The sequence below is a fragment of the Balaenoptera musculus genome, chromosome 14, assembly GCF_009873245.2.
Source record: "Balaenoptera musculus isolate JJ_BM4_2016_0621 chromosome 14, mBalMus1.pri.v3, whole genome shotgun sequence".
Lineage (NCBI taxonomy): Eukaryota > Metazoa > Chordata > Mammalia > Artiodactyla > Balaenopteridae > Balaenoptera > Balaenoptera musculus.
Window position 1 is genome coordinate 12812133 of NC_045798.1, and position 17705 is coordinate 12829837.

The following is a 17705-nucleotide window of genomic DNA, read 5'->3' on the forward strand; positions in this document are numbered from 1 at the left end:
ATTCACACGTCAACTGAGTCTAAAGTAAAGACATCTGGGCAACTTGGTTTAATGCAGCATTGGCCAAATTTGGTTGCCCATGGAATCACCCTATTTGGTGCACTCTGGCAACCAGAAGCATAGGGGAGGAGCAGGGCAAGAGGTGGCCAGGCCCGCCCTGGGTTTCTCAGGCCCTGGGGCAAAATTGAGTTGGAGGGTGGGAGACTAAACTGGATCTTTTATACTGGCCGGACCTGGATGGGACTTGTTAATATTGGAAACTGGCCAGAAAGCTATAGGATATGCCCAGGATGCCACTAAGGGCTGGGAAAGGGAGATTTGTAAGAATATGGCTAAAACTGTCTTTGAAGGAAAATACAACCCTTTTCTGTTTGTACCCATTGGGTTCAATAACCTGTTATAAAGAATAGGGTTGAGTAGCATCCCACCAAAATTCATGTCTACTTGGAGTCTTGAAATGTGACCCTATTAGGAAATAAGGTCTTTGCAGAGGTAATTAAGGTGATCATACTAGATCATACCAGATCAGGGTGGGCCCTAAATCCAACAACGAGTGTCCTTATAAGTGATGGAGGGCTTCCCTGGTGGCGCAGTGGTTGAGAATCTGCCTGCCAATGCAGGGGACACGGGTTCGAGCCCTGGTCTGGGAAGATCCCACATGCCGCGGAGCAACTAGGCCCGTGAGCCACAACTCCTGAGCCTGCGCGTCTGGAGCCTGTGCTCCGCAACAAGAAAGGCTGCGATAGTGAGAGGCCCCCGCTTGCCGCAACTAGAGAAAACCCTTGCACAGAAACGAAGACCCAACACAGCCAAAAATAAATAAATAAATTAATTAATTAAAAAAAAAAAAGAGATGGAAAAGAGGCACACAGGGAGAAGGCCATGTGAAGACAGAGGCAGAAATTGAAGTGATGTGGCCACAAGCCAACGAACGCCAGGAACCACCAGAAAATGGAAGAGGTGAGGAAGGATCCTCCCCTAGAGCCTTTGGAGGGAGAGTGGCGTGGCCCTGCTGCCACCTTGACTTCAGACTTCTGGCCTCCAGATCTGTGGGAGAATAAATTTCTGTTGTTTTGAGCCACCAAGTTTGTATTGATTCATGATGGCAGCCCCAGGAAATTAATACAAGTCGATGCTAGTCTCACCCTTGGGTGGGACAGGATTCCCACACAGCCTGAAACTGTGAATCAGATACATCCCTGTTGATGAAGGTGTAATGGATACATGTGAACTCGAGACCTGCTAACTTCTGCACCAACGATGGATAATTAGTTAGAGGCTGCGTGACAGTCTTGAGGGCTCCATGCAACGTGGAAGAAGAGAGATTGCAGAGGAAAGGGGCAGTTTTAGGGACACTGAGGGATGATGGGGTACAGGGAGGGCAGGTGAATCCCATGAACTATGAGAGGTAAGTCAACTAGAAAAGATGTGTGGAGCCTCTTGTTGGCAGACCCGAGACAGAGTGACTCAATGAAAAGACACAGCTGGGAGGTGCCTCCAGGCTGGGTCTGCAGTGAGTTGCCAGGTCTGGGACCTCAAGGGCCCAGGCAGCCCTTTTGCAATTAATCATTTGTGCCCAGGGTCAGCCTGACATTCCAGTGGACTTGGGGTTACTTCTCATACTGTCATTTAACCTTCCCAGAGCTCAAGTCTCTGCTGTGTGACCTTCAACTACTGGCTCCACCTCTCTTAGCCTGTTTTCTGACCTACAAAATGGGGGTAATAATAATTTGAACTTTGTGGGGATTACGTGAGATAATGCACACGCAGGCGCTCCACAAGTTCATGGCACATGGTAGATACTTGCTTTGTTAGCTACTAGTACTGTTACTGTTCCTGTTTATGACCTGTGATCCTACCTACCAGCTTTCACACACTGAGCGCTTACTATGTGCCTGACAGCACTGAGCACCTTACATGTTTTTAATTCTCACAACAACTTCAGGAGGAAGCAATTACAAGTCCTGTTGACCCTTGAACAATGCAGGTCCACTTACACAACCATTTTTTTTCAGTAAATACTACGGTACTACACAACCTGTAGTTGGTTGAATCCTCCGTGCGGAACCATGGCTATGAGGGCCGCCTGTAAAGTTATATTCGGATTTTTTGACTGCGCAGGGGTCCGTGCTGCTAACCTGTGCGATATTCAGGGGGGCTGGGGGAGGACAGGACATTGGCCAGGTTCAGATGACAAAACCAGGATTCAAAGTCAAGGCCGACCACATCCAGAGTCCAGGCTTTTTACTACTGCATCTGAGAGTACACTGGGTGATTTTATGTGCTACCCAGGTGAAATTTTTACTTATAATAGTTATATATCTATTCAATTTCCTATTAGAAAAATACAGGTTTCCTATTTATAGTAGTGATTAAATTTTCCTTTTAAAATAAACATTCAGTGCTCACTGCGGCACCATGTATCCAAAAAATTGGAACATACAGAAAAGATTAAACAGCCCCTGCAAAAGGATGACATGCAAATATGTGAAGTGTTATCATGTTTTTACAATATTATATGTCAATTATATCTAAATGAATGAATGAACAAATGAAGTAAACTTATTTAGCAGCACTATTCCCAATAGCCTAAAGGTAGAAAGAGCTCAAATATCCATCAGTAGATGAAAGAATAGACAAACTGTGGTGGATGTAGACAACAGAATATTATTTGGCCATAAGAAGGAATGAAGCACTGACACGTGCTACAACATGGATGAACCTCAAAGACACGATGCCAAGTGAAAGGAGCCAGACGCAATAGATCACGTATGATATGATTCTATTTACGTGAAATGTCCAGAACTGGCAAATCCATAGGAACAGAAAGCAGATTAGTGGTTGTGAGGGGGTTTAGGGGAGGTGGGTATGGGGTTTTACGTTGGAGTGATGGAAATGTTTTGGAACTAGACGGAGATAGTGGTTACACAACACTGCGAATGTACTAAATGCTATTGAATTGTTCACTTTAAAATGGTTGCTTTTATGTTACATCAATTTCACCTCAATAACTTAAAAATTAACTTATTTAAGTTTAGACAAGGAAATTAATTTCCTTAAAAATTAATTTATTTAAAGAAAAATATGAAGTAAATCATAGCACAGGGGGAGAGTGAAGGTGGTACTTAGAAAATATGGCACCGTGTTATGCGTTAAAAGCGCAAGGCATCTCCTTAAGGGCCAAGTCTGGCAGAGTCTGAGTCTTGCCCTCCTTTGTTTTATTTTCCCCCTGCAGCCAGCTCAGTGCTTAAGAAATACTTGTTGAGTTCAGCGCAGCCTGGCTTAGTTAATTGAGTTAAGGCGAGCTGAGTCGTACTGAATGCACCAGCTGGCTGGCCTGGAGGAGATCCAAGTTGAAGATGTTAAGAATCACACTAATTCAATAAGCGGCTGCAAGGTAGTCTAAGTAATGAGCCCACGCGCCTTTCCTTACCCAACTTACCCATGTTGCGCCCGCACCTTAGGAGCCTTCTCTTCCTGAAATCCCCTGTGTGTTTGCTGGAGACACCAGGCGAGAGAGTGTAGGAGAGGAGGTAAGGGGACGTGGAGAACTTTCTGTCTGTGTACAGGTGTGGCTACAGCTACCTCTTCCTTGTCCCCACAGTCGTCACGCACCTCACGTAGCTACCTAACCGTCAGCTCGTGCTCTTGACTCTGACTGCCTGAGTTGGAAGCTGGCTGAGCACCTTGGAGAAATTAATTCATCTCTCTGCACCTTTGTCTCCTCACCTGTAAAATGAGGCTAATAATAGTACCTACTGTATGGGGTTCTTGGGAGGATTCGATGAAGCAATACCTGTCAAGCACTTAGCATACACTTTCGGGAACATTGTAAGCACTCAGAAAGGTTAGCTATGATGATTAGCAGTGACCAGCGTTGTAGAGAGGTGGGTTTGAAGTATGTGGCAGGGCTGGTGCCTGGAGACACGGGAGGATGAGCAGAGAAGTTGTTTGTAAACATCTTAAACAGAAGCACATGGCTCACTCATGTAAGTTCTTCTGGGATGTGATGTAAGCTCCCAGTACGAGGCAGGAGTAGCAGAATCTGGCTGTTTTTCTCCATTCTGGTAGGATTTTACCTACAGAGAGAGTCCCCAGCGGCTGCCTGTACCCGGAGAGCAGAGACAAAGCCACACAAAGTTTCCCTCTTTCTGCTCTCCTCTGGGAAGCTGCTCCATTCTGCATTCTTGGCTAACCAGTCAGTGAAGTACGGCAGAGGTGCATGTGGTAATCTCTTTCCCGGATCTCTAACCCACCCGCAAGGCTGCACGTGGGAAGGGCAGGACATGGGAATCCCAAGGTGTGATTTCTCAGACTATGCATTTTGTTGCTGCTGCCCGCCTGGCCTTGGTCAGGCTCCTGCCTCTTTCTGGCTATTGTTCCTCATTTATGAATGAGGGAGAGGGCAAGTGTTGTAGAAAAATCACTGATTTTCAAGCTGTAAAAATATGAGGAGCTGTTCGATAAAATAAAAGTGTTCAAGGGAACTGAATCTACAAATGGACACAAGAGTTGCCACATGGTTGGAATAGGGGTGGGGGTCCTATATAGTCCCAGACGCTGAGCTTCCGTCACCCATCCTCCTTGCTTCCCTCTGCTGTCTTCCTCCCTCCAGCAGTGCCCAAGATGCGTATTTTGAAAACTGCCAACTGGAATAAATTCATGGGGTAGGGGCAGGGCTGGAGTCCCAGGGCTGGATACAGCGTGAGGGGGTCCCCGAGGTGGTCTCCAGCAGCGTGGAGGAGGTGGAGGGCAGATCTACGTGCAGGCTTGCCTGCCCATGTCACACTTGGCAGCATGACGTGGGAGTATAGGACACCATGGCTTTCTGCCCGCCCATCATCCGTTCCTCCTTGTAGGAGCACCCTGATAATCTTTGGGGGAACCGCTCACTCTCACTCCGCCCCTGTGGCTTAGCTAGGCTTAAATTGACTGGGCCCTGGGCGATCAGATCATTCCAGCCCCCTTGCCCTGGTCATTGGTTTAGCAATGGGCAGCTGAACCTATCAGAACCCACCAGACCTGACCCTCGGACTTTTACAGAGGCAAGCAAGAGAAAGCCTTGATTTGACTCTGCGACGATGTAAAACAGGTGGAGAGAGCCAATCTCAAAATGAAACCAAAACAGGGAAAAGCAGAGCTGAAGAGATGGGGAGAGGCAGATTCCTGAAGACTTAAAGGAAAGCCTAGATCCTGCAATGCCTGAAGTTAATATGGCCCTTGCTTCTCGGTTAAAAACTTCAATACATTTTTGATCTGTCTTAAGTCCATTCAAGTTAGGAGTTTGTCATTTTGCAACTGAAACCTCCCGACTACTACAATGGGCAAGTTTTTCACCCCCCTTAAGTTTCAGTTTTCTCACCTACTAAGTGTCTCTAAAAATCCATAAACCTCATCTTTAATGGGATCTATAAACACATGTATTTTATCACAGCAGCAGTAGCAAGGCATTAGCAAGAGTGGTTAAGTATTTTGAATATTTATTAGTTCTAAGGAAAGCAAAACAAGAGTTGGTTAATATCAGTTCACTTTGTTCTCTAAAGGGGGTGGGGGGAGCAAAAGACAAATAAATGTCCATTATAAACGGGAACAGAGAAAGCAGGAGCAGACCCCATATTAACGGGAAAATGCCAGGGGAATGCATGTGAGTCCTCAATTTTGGATTTTTTCAATTAGATGGTGGGGAAGAGGTCTGCAGGGGACTAAGGCTCCTACAATTATGCAGGTAGGGCTGAGCCCCAGGGAGACCCCACCAGTATATGCAGGTAGGGCTGAGCCCCAGGGAGACCCCACCAGTATATGCAGGTAGGGCCGAGCCCCAGGGAGACCTCCCCCAGCCCCGCCCCGCCCAGGCTCTGGAGGCCAGGGAAAATCTAGAGGAAGAGTTGAGAGAGATTTGTCTTAGAGCAGAGGGTTCAGAGGCCTGAGCTCTACGACTGTGGATGAGCTCCCAACAAGCCACTGCAGCTCATGGCCAACACCATGCACGCGGCCAAACCTTCCCTGACAGACTCAGGCTAGCCTTTTGTGGCCCATAAGAGCTGTTTCTGGGGACTGCCAGCTCAGAACGCTATTGTGGTCTGCTCAGGAACCTTTGAAATTGAAAGCCCCGAGCTCCCCTTGTCACTGCTGGCACACATAAATACAACCAGGGGGGATTTCCCATGGAATTTTTTGCAACCACTCAAATGTTTCATTTCCCATTGTTTGCCAGCCCCTCTCCGAGCCTCAACTGTCAAAGCAGCAGCAAACACAGGCTGCTTTTCCCTCAGGACCCCGCTCACAGCGCTTGCTCTTGCTCCCCCTCCACATCGGGAAGCTGGCGTTGGCAGGATATGATGGGCTCGGCCAGGGAATAAGGTCTGTTAGTCAACTAGTGAAGCAAGTCAGCACAGGGAATACCCGGCCCTACCCAGCCCAGCCTGCTGGGGAGGCACAGCTCTGTGCCATCCCCCTGGTTATTAGTATAATCATGGCAACTAATAATTATATTTACGGAAAGAAATCTCTTCCACAAATCCAAAGCACTTGACCAAAATATACAATGCAGCTGTTAATTTTTTGCTTTTAAAATATGAACTTGAATCATTTTTTTCCCTGACCCAGCATGCTTTAATGGAATTCTAAGTTGTATTCCATACATCAGTGCTTAGAAAAGACCATCTTTATTGGTTGAAAACATCTGTTTTAGACAGGCAGTGTGCTGGACATTTGGGGGACCCAAATACCATAAGGAGGTGTAGAGATTTCAAGGCAACATGGGGTGGAGAGTGATAAATGGGAAGTTCATCCAGGGGATGTTGGTCTGAGGGGTGGGTAGGAAGCCAGGCAGACACGTCTGTGATCTCTCACCAGCTGGCACTGAGTATACATAGTATGCATAACCCTGGGCACCCACAAAGCTGATTCTGTGAGGGTCAGGGATAGTGAAGATACCTGTAAACATCCATTTACCAGGACCCACCCTCTGCACCACAGAGGTTACCCTAGTAATGAATTTGTTCATGTAGCCATTCATTCACTCGTCCATTAAAGCCACGGATGTTTACTGATTTCTTTAGGATGTGCCAATTTGAGGCTATATGCTGGGGACACAGAGATGACCAAAGTCAACCTGGTGCCTTTCCTCTTAAAGTTTCCATCCCAGTGGGGCAGACAGCCATTAAACAAATACCTACGTAGAATAATAAAGAAATATACAATACAATAAAGAACAGTCAAATACCCATGAGAATCTTCGTGCTCCTCTTTTACTGATCTCCCACTCTATGCCACATGCTGTGAGGGCCACAAATTTGAATCAATGCCTGTGCAGCAAACCCCAAAGACCAACCAGAACTCCTGACAGAAAGAGGCTGGACCGCGGTGAAAGTGGCACTTTGCAGTTTACATGGCACTTTTTACACCATGGGCACTCTGGATCCTGCCAGCAAGACTGGGCTGGCTTGTTAAGGAGTTATTCCCTCCACTTCCCATGGGAGGAATCCGAGGCCTGGAGAGATAAAGGGACTGGCCTGCCTGAGGTCACACGGCTAGAAAGGCCAGGAATGCTACGCCTATTTTTACAATGACAGAAGCAGAAGCAGAGCAAGGTGGCCATTTTATTTCCCCAAAGTCACACTAAGACGCCCTATGTGTCAGAGCAGAGGGAACATAAGTGCAAAATTCTACCTGGAAAGAGAACAGATCCTGAGACAGGTGAGTCTCAGAAAGTAGAGACTGAGAAAGATTATAACACAGGACATGAATTCCAACTCACATCTCTTCGAACGGGACCTCTCCTCTTTGCCTCCGGATGAGTGGGTTTTAGTGTGGCCAGAGCGTGATCTGAAGTCACCAGAACTAACACTTAGCGACCCCTCTGATATCCCAGACATCACAGGATTCCTGCGAGGAGCATATTAAAACTCCCATTGTCCAGATGAGGAGGTTGAAACCCTGACCACACACAACTAGACAGTAGCAGAACCAGAATGTAAACTGTGGTCCCTCTGATACTTGGACCTGTAGAGCTTCTGATACCCAGAGCTGCGTCCCTCTGGGGGCCTAGGAGTCCTGGCAACAGGATGCTGGAGGAGGTGGCCTGCGGAGGCAGGGCCCAGGGGTTGAGGCTGCAGTGCTGCCCAGGAATGCAGCCTAGCCCGCCCACTTTTTAACACAGTGGCATCCCTGACAGACACCCTTGTCCTTTTCCTGTGCTGGCCTTCGTGACACAATAAATAAACCCTTAGAGAAACGTGACCTGAGCCAGGCAGTAAATGATGGCACTGTCAGTTGTACACGACTGTTGAAACAAACACAGACTGTAATCATCGTGCTGTACGGGGAGAAAGACATTTGGCAAATGAGATTCCATTTTCACATTGGTTTGTGCTGAGCATATAAATTTCCTGCGGGCCGGCCAGCGTTGGGGATGTGTAATTGATTGCCTGCATTATAATAAACAAGCCGTGACAGGTGATCATTCATCATATTCCGCTGAACGTTCCAGCACACCAGAAAACGGAGGAAGAGAGGGAACGCGCGAGCGAAGGCAGAGAGAAGGAGGAGCCTGGGGGAGGGGAGAGGGTCGGAAAGACGGAGTATTCCCGACAGACAGAAAGCCTGGGAAGGGGCGGGGGAGAGAATCCTCAGAGCGGGCTCGGGGAAAGTGAAAGCAATTACTATAATTCTTTTGATTATCTAATTTGTTCTTTCTGGTCTTCGTTATGTGACCCTCCCCCCATCCCACTCCAACACAGGAGGTCCCCCTCGGGGACTTGGGAAGACACAGAAAATGCTCCTCCCAAGATTGAGGAGAGGAAGGGGAAAGGCGATGTGGGGGGAGGGGCCGCGTCTAGTTGTAACCGGAGTAGATATCGGGAAAACCTCGGGAGGGTACGTGCGTGTGTGTGTGTTCGGGAAAACCTCGGGAGGGTGCGCGCGCGTATGTGTGTGTTCGGGAAAACCTCGGGAGGGGGTGTGTGTGTGTGTGTGTGTGTGTGGCGCGAGTGTGTGCGGGACTCAGCTTCGCCTTTTGCTCTGTGATGCCTCCAATCAGATGGATAGGAACCCGTTTTTTCTTAATAAAAAAATTTAAAGCGTGTTTGAAAAAAAAGTGAAAAGTTCCTTTTATTGAAGGAAAAAACAGAATCCAAGTTGGCACCGGATCTGGTTCCAGAAGCCTGTCATGTGGGGCTCTCACTCCTCCCCCCTCGTCCCCCAACCCCGCCCCAGCCCCAGCCTCTCTCTGCCCTTGGCCCGGGGCTGGGGTCGGACAGGACCTGTTGGGCAGCACCCTCCTTTCCAGGAGCTTCAACCTAGACCCGAGGCGGAAGCACACTGGCATATGAAGGACAGAAAGACAAATGCAGAGCTCTCGAGCCAGCGCACGCATTAAATAAGTACTTACATTATGCAAAAGCCAAGGCCCTCAACAAGGGAGTGAGTGAAGACAGGGGACAGGGAGGGATTCGTCTCCCCAGTTCTCACCCTGTCAATTTCTAGCCCTCCCATCCTCACCCGTCAAATGCCCTCTCATCTCCTCTCGAGTACCAAATGCTTAGCCCAGGTGGGAGCCTCCAACCCTGGGAGCTGGGAGTTGAGGGGGCGTGGCCCGCGCTAAAATAGGGGGCGGAGAGTGGGTGGGGCTTAGCCAGGGGCGGAGCCCGCGCTGGAGGGGGCGGGGTGAGTACAGAAGAAAGACAGTAACGTGATCGGCGACTTTGCTTCTCATCTCCCACTGCTTCCTACAGTCCTCTGTCTTTTTACCCTAGCTTTAACAACTGTAATCTGTTACTTTGGGGATTATTATAGAGTCGCCGCTTTTGGAAAATCTGTTCAAGAGACCTGCCTTCTGAAAGCTGTGACATCAGCCCCAGCGGTGTGGGCTGCCTTCCCTGGGTGATCTATGTGGTCATTGAAAGATTAACAGCTCCTTTGGGTCTCCCAAGAATCCGGGAAGAAAGCTAGGGCAGGTGCCGTTTTCTCAATACGCTTATTTCTTCCCATCTCCACATAACAATTTATGAAATGGATCTTAGGGTCCCTATTTTTACAGGGAAAGAAATGGAGACACAAAGAAATGAAGTTACTTGCTTAAGATCTGGCAGCAAAAAGAATAAAAAATTGAATCCAAGGGTCTTCTTCCAGCATGCTTTCCAGACTCCCTATGAGGACACATACTTTCTCCCTTCAAGCCCCATGAATGATAAGTGCACACATGTATGTGAGGGAGAAGAGGTAGGTCTGTTTGGGATGGCCAAGCCCTCCTGCTACGTATCACTCAAATTTGCCCCCTTCTCTCCACCACCACTGTGCCCCCTGGTCCAAGCCATCTTGCTCCTAGACCATGCTCCCACCTCCTCAGGGGTCCCCATCCTAACACTGTTGCCCACTCCCATCCATTTTCCACCTGCAGTCAGGATGATCTGAGCATGAAAACACCATCCAGGTCTTTCACCAGCTGGCTCAGCCTACCTCCCTAGCTCCATCTTTTATTATTATTATTATCATTATAATAATAATAATTATTATTATCATTATAATAATAATAATTATTATTATAAAATACACATAACATAAAATCTGCTGTTTTAATGATTTTAAAGTGTGCGACTCAGTGACATTAAGTAGATTCACACTGCTATGCAGCCATCGCTACTATCTAGTCCAGAACTTTTTCATCACCCAAACAGAAACCCCTTACCCATTAGAGGTCACTTCTTATTCTGCCCTCCCTCAGCCTCTGACAACCACCAATCTGCTTTCTATCTCTACGGGTTTCCCTACTCTGGAAATTTTATATAAATGAAATCCTACAGTATGTGGTCTTTTATAACTTCTTTCACTTAGCATAAGGTTTTCAATGTCCATCCATGTTGTAGCAACTTCATTCCTTTTGATGGTTGAATAATATTTCACTGTATGGATAGACCACCTTTTGTTTATTCATTGATGAACATTTGGGTTGTTTCCAATTCTGGCTCTTGTGAATAGTGCTTCTGTGAATACTTGTGTACAAGGTTTTGTTTGGACATCTGTTTTCAGTTCTTTTGGGTATATACTTAAGAGTGGATTTGCTGGGTCATATGGTAATTCTATGTTTAACTTGTTGAGTAACCACCAAAACTCTATTCCACAGTGACTGCACCATTTTACATTCTCACTAGCAGAGTACAAGGCTTCCAATTTTTCCACATCCTTGCCAACATTTATTATTTTCCTTTTTTTTTTTAATGACCATCCCAATGGGTGTGTCTAGCTCTATCTTTTAGTTCTCTTCCCCTCACTTTTACTTCTCTTGCCTTTCACATCCTCAAATATACCACTCTCTCGTAAAAGGGGGCTTGTAAATACAGTGACTTCTGCCTTCCCTCGTCTCCAAAGCTAGATCAGATTCCCCAGTGATGATGCATCTAAGTGCCATAGCCTTCCTTTCATCGGTCCCAACTTGGTTATGAATTTACATTTCCTGTGTGATTACTGATTAGCATCCATCTTCTTGACTTGACTACAGCCTCCCCCCAGGCACGGACAATTCTGCTTTTGCCATCCTCTGTATCCCCAGCACTTAGCACAGTCCCAGGTAGATTCTTGGTGCTCAATAAATACTTGTTGGATGGATGGATGAACAATGAATGAGATCCAAGTTTGGGTCCTGCATCCTTATGAATTTCTCTTTTCTTTTTTTCACTTCTCAGTGGAGTTGGTAGGTCTCCATAAATTAGAACCTGAAAAGCCTGCTCCATCCATAAGGTATGTGGAGGCTGATGAAGTTCTGGTTGCAGAATTCATACTCACTGACATCTCCCTTTAGAGCCATGGTGATTCTGGCCCAGGATTCTGAGTCTTGCGTGTGAATTGTGCCGATTCTGCCCTTCAGTGCTGCTGAAGGTTTAGGAGCTTGAAATATATATGCTTGGTGTAAACATGACCTCGGCATGACAGGGTGATCCCTGTGTTTGCCAAGCCATTAATTTTTAAGTAATAACAGCCACCACAACAAACTGCATTTCCCCCACATTCTGAGTCATTCTTAAGGTCAGAACTATGGGATGGTATGAGACAAAAACCTTATAAACTAGACTGTAGTGGTGAGTTCTCTGTGTTTACAGCTCTGCTCCTACACGCAGGTCCAAAGAGCTGAAAATAGAGGATTAAAAATTCATGCAGCTACTCTCTTCCAAGGAATTCCAAATGCTTAGAATACGATCTTTATCCCGCGAAGTCATCAGCCTTCGGATATCACCATGCCCGTCTTGAAGACAGGGAAACAGAGGCCCAGAGATGTGAAGCGACTTTGCCAGGGCCCCCCCTGATACGGGAGCCACAGGCTCAGGCAAAGAGCCCCCTCTCACCCGTCTTTCTAGCCCATGCCCTCTCCATTAGCTTGATTAAGACAACTGATTTATTCATTCTCGGTGGTTGAGAGGGGAAAAAAACCCAACATGCCATTTGTGTGATATAAATATCGCTGGAAAAAGCTTAAAAACATTGTGTCATACATATTTTCTTAATACCACAGTCAATCACACATGTCCAAATGCACAGTTCCATCAACCGAGGATGGGGGTGGGGGAAGACCCAGGAGAGACTTAGCTCTGAATCCTCAGTCCCAGCTAAAGATACACTGGTGGTTTTCTCTTTAGCATATTGCCTTTAAAGAACCTCTTAGAGGTCTCAGAAGCTTGATGTTGGGCCAGAACATGAGTAGGCAGGGAAGCAAGGGTGCCAGGGTGCCTGTCAAATTGACCAGTTCCCAAAGAAAAGATGGGGATGGCCATTTCTCACTCAATGTGCTCCCTGGACTCACAGAAGGATTTGGATCTCAGCGTGGTTCCTCTTCCCCCACCATGCACTACCCCCCCCCACCTCCCCCACCCCCGCCATGCACTACCCAGCCGCCCCCCCACCGCCCCCTGCCACCATCATCAAAAAGCCTTTAATCCCAGTGATTCTACTGTTAGGAATTTAGCCCAAAGAAATAATTAAAGACGTGTAAAAAGACTTAGTGACAGGATGTTTCTCACAACACATAGACTATGGCAAGATATTACAAGCAGCCTCCATAGCCAACCAACTATAGGTGATTGATAAGTAAATCATATGGTTCATCCCCTAAAACCCTGCTCAGATTTAAAAAGAAAAAAAGACTAGAAGGAAATAAACCCAGATGTCCACAGAGCTTGTCTTTGGGTGTGGAAATATGGGTCATTTTTCCCTTTCCTGTAGTAAGCTCTTATTTTTGGGTAATCTATTCAAATTTGGTTGACTCTACTGGACATTTTATGAAATCACTAAGATTTAGAAGTCATAAATGGAACAGGAAGGGACATAAGTAAAGGCCCAGAGGCAAATCAGTGTCAGGGAGGAAGCAGCCGAACTGCAGTGGGAGATTCCAAATGCTGAATGCTGAGAAGTGCGGTGGGTTTGTGGGTTGTGGACAGACTGTGAATCTTTTGAAAGCCAAGGAAAGGGAAGTACACTGCATGGGACAGGCACTTGGGAGCCACTGTAGATTCTTGAACAAGAAAAGACATGGGCGATTCTAAGTCAGACCAAGAAGAGATAGTCAAAGAAATGAATGAGCTGGGAGTGAATCTGGTGGTCTCATAAATCTTTTATGGAAGGATCTGATTTCATTGGTTTGGAGGTAAAGCGTTTTGAAGAACAGCGAAACTCTAAGGAAGTCTTGAGATTGTTTTCATTTTACAGATATGACAACTTCAGCCCAAAGAGTTAAATAAATTGTTCCCAGATCCACAGCAAGATGGTGGCCAAGTTGGGACTGGCAACTAGGGGTCCTTATTCCCAGCTCCAGTCCCAGCCCACCTCTTTGCTGCCTGGGATCCCAATTCTGAGATGTTAACCATGTGTACAACTTTCTAGGAGAATCAAAGACCCTGGCTTACTTTCTGGAGTCCCACCTAAACCTCCATCTGTTCATTCATTCATCTGTCCATCCATCCATCCAACACTTATTAAGCACCTATTAGGAGACAGGCATGCTAAGTGTTAGGGTGGGGATAGAGAGGAGATGATGATGGCACATAGTAGGTGCTCAATAAATATTTGTGGAAGGGAAGGAGGGAAGGAGAGAAGGAAAGAATAGTTCCTGCCCTCAAGTCACACAAGATCTAATTCAGGAAACAGAACCTTATGTGCGGGGTGAAAGCCATGCTTTCACGGAGATGTGAACTCATGTACTGCAGCCCCAGGCAAGATACATAACAGAACCAAACCAAAAAGAGTCGACTTCCTCTTCTTTTATAAGAGGACTTAATTCAAATAGCATTTATGGAGCACCTATAATGGGACGGCGATTAAGATTGTCCCTGTTTCCCCATGTTTACACATGAAACCCAAAATGGCCAGGAGGAAGTAATCTGTGGAAATTGAAAAACCAAGGGATCACCAAGCGTCCAGAAAGGACAGATGTTGTTTGTTTCTTTGAACAACTTTGACTTCTTTTTCACCCTCCAGCCACTTGGTCTGATTTTCCTTTGGTTACTGGTCCTGGGGTCCTTGGCTCTGGTCTGATGGAGGGAGGGCCAAGCTCATGCCACAATCAGACCCTCCCATCAGCCCCACCCTCCTCCATTTCCCTTTTCCAGTTATTCAGGCTTCTCAGGCCATTGCAACCTCACATTGCCAAGTGAACATAAATCAAGGGGCCACAGCTCCCGGATCTTTGAGAAATGGGAACTTTGCGGAGCCTTTCCAAGGGGGTGCATGGGGAAGGAAGGGGAAAGAGGCATAAGGAGAAAGTTCCATGTGGTTCCTTTAATCACTGGGTGGAAGGAGAGAGGAGAAAGTTCAAACAGAGCCCCGCAAGCCAGGCCGGGAAGCCAGCTCTGAGCTCCACTGTTTAAGCAACTGCTGTTGGCATCACCGAGGTTTGTCTTGGCCCAAACCTGTCCTGGGAAACAAGAGAAGCTCACGCTCTTGGAATTCGCTCCCTTAACGATTCACTCAGCAACTCAGCTTTGGTGGACAATTTTTTAACAAAAAGAAAGAAAGAAGAAAGAAAAGAAAAACCATGCAACCAATGGTTAGATATGCACTCCCCAAACTCATCAGCTTGGACCGGGCTGGGAGGAAGAGAGAAACTTTCTGAGCCTCCCACGGGGAGCCTCTCCCAACTGTGAACCGCCACTTCCTAGAGTGGGATCCTGGGTGAGACAGAGTGAAGCAGCATCTGGAACATTGTGATTCAAATGCTATCCGTTGAACTCTACGGACTTTGGAGAGAGGCACTCGATAAACAATGAAAGTGCAAGGTGGCTCTCAAACAGTTGTCTTTTATTGAGTGCTTTCCATGCACCAGCATTGTACCAGAACTTTCCATCCCTTGTCTCATTGGGTCCTCACAGCCACTCCACCAGGGCGTATGTTTCAGTCCCACTGCACAGGTGAGAGAGCTGAGTCCTGATCCGTCACTGACCCGCCCAAGGACACACAGCTAATGAGTGGGGGGCATCCAATTGTGAATCGGATGCCCTATGACAGCCCCACCCCCAGTCATGCTCTTGACCACGCTGCCCTCCTGCCTTTATTTGTTGCTTCATCGCCACGTGTCATCACCGTACCTTCTCGGATGACATGGAAAAACTGAACAGGCGTGCACTCAATCACAGGACAAGATAGGACAGTGACCCCGGGCGGCGTCTTCCCAGCTTGGTTACTGAGGTTCTCAGTAGCCCTGGCTGCTTATGGAAAGTAGCACAGTGTGTGGAAATGCCACTGGATTAACAGGGGTTCGAAACCTGGCATCCTCAGACCCTTTGCAGGTGCATGGGTGGAATTCAGGGGTCCATGAGTTTAGCTGGGGAAAAAAATGACATCTCTACTTTCACTAACCTCTAGTAGAAAGGCAGCATTTCCTTCTATGAGGAATGAAGGTGACAGAGCACTGTAGCATCAGCAGTTCCTGTGACTTCAGCACACATGCAAATCACAGAGACTTTCCTATCAGTAACAGTTGTTGCAAAGATATCAAAATATTGTTTGTGCTCCTCACAACTTAAAAATTGCAGTAGTAGACAGACCAGCATCTAGATCTTGATACTTAAGGCATAATAAAGAAGCTCGTATAGTACCGTTTCACAAACTCGGGTTTTCATATTTTGATATCTGTATTGTAGTATAATTGGTTTCCTTTGCAATCCTATGTGCTTTATTTTATGTAGCCTGATTCTGAAAAGGGGTCCCTGGCCTTCACCAAACTGCCCAAGGGACGCATCCATGGCCCATGCCTGGGAAGCTGAGATGAAGCTCCTGTTCTTAAAAAGTATGCAGCCTAATTGGAGAATGAGACAGATACACGTATCAATATTTAAGATGCAACCTTAAGTGTAAAAGAGAAGAGTAAACTCTTTGAGGGCAAGCACTGCATTTTTTAAAAAACATGCTCTTGAGGGATGGGGTAAAGTATCTATATATTCTTCTATCCATAGCACCCAAAACAGTGCCTGATAATCAGTTGTGATAGGTCATTAACAAATAGTGCCAAATGCACAAGCTCAGCCTCTCAACCTACGCTGCTTACAAGCTGAGTGATTTCGGGCCAGTGATGATGACCTTTCTGTCTTGATTTCCTCATTTGGAAGAGGGCCTTAGCAAAACCTTTTTCTCAACGTTGTTGACACAGTCCAATGAGATGAAGGGTGTGCATGCACCTAGCTTGGTTCTGGGCTCATCCTAAGGGTCAGTTCAGAATGACAGCAGCCCCTGTGGCCCCCAAAGCTCTCTTCTGTGGGAGATCAACTTTGAGAAACCTGCCCAACAGGCTCCACCCCTGGGGTGGAGGTGAGTCACCATGGAGGGTCTGCATCAGAGCTCAAGGCAGATAAATCAGTTGATGTGGGTCTGTCTGTCCCTTTCGGTGCCTCTCTGATAGCCTGGACGCCCCGCACACCTCCATGGAGAAAGCACTGTCTCGCCTCCATTGTCGCACGAGGAGGCAGGGTGGGGGAGGTGAGGCAGGACTGGACAGTCAGGTCCCTTGGCCTCCTGCCCCATCACACGCCTGGGTGGCATGATCCGTGATTGGAGAACGCCTACCTTATCTTGACACTCTCATGCTCACACATTTGCTTGGAAGATGTCTGTGTCTGCAAGGGCTGGTAAGAACCTGGAACAGCCTTTGAAGGTATCCAGCCAACTGAATTTAATTAAACTGCAGTTCCAGAAGCCAACAGCATTTTCCTAAGAAAGCAATACAACTTCTAAAAGTCCCCTAACACTCCAGTGCAGCCCATTTCCTGTGCTTCAGACTATGTCATAAAACTGTCCATAGGGTGGTTTCCTTTGATGATGGATCCGGTTAGCGAGACATTTTTTTTTTAAGCCAGCATCACTGTCTCATCTTTCTTAAGTTAGGAGCATCCCGGCCCTCCCCTTACACTGCATTTGTTCTTGCTTCTCCAAGCTGAAGTCATAGGACCTTTATCTTTTCAACTTGGCTTCTGGCTTGGCCCCAGAGGCCACCATCTTGGAGAGTCACACACCCACTAGCTCAAGATGAGGGCACCGTCACACTCCGGAGCCAAATTTGATTGTATTGCTGCACGAAGTAGGGTAAAGTGGTGGCTGAGGAGTGCTCCTGCTTCCAAACATACTTTTCAGCCGTTCATTCTTCAACCGTTGGGCCCTTATTATGTGCTAGGGGCCGGGGATGTAATGGTGAACAAGATAGCACAGCTCCCACTTCCATGGAGCTATAT

General features: G+C 47.0%; 1 protein-coding gene and 1 non-coding gene across 2 annotated transcripts in view; both read left to right on the plus strand.

The window, feature by feature from the left end:
- The window catches only part of SPRING1 (SREBF pathway regulator in golgi 1), a 219734-nt gene that overhangs the window by 145199 nt on the left and 56830 nt on the right, over positions 1-17705 (plus strand). The window lies entirely within an intron of this gene.
- LOC118880449 lies at positions 2402-2507 on the plus strand. The gene has a single exon (XR_005016316.1). It is a non-coding gene; the product is annotated as a U6 spliceosomal RNA (small nuclear RNA).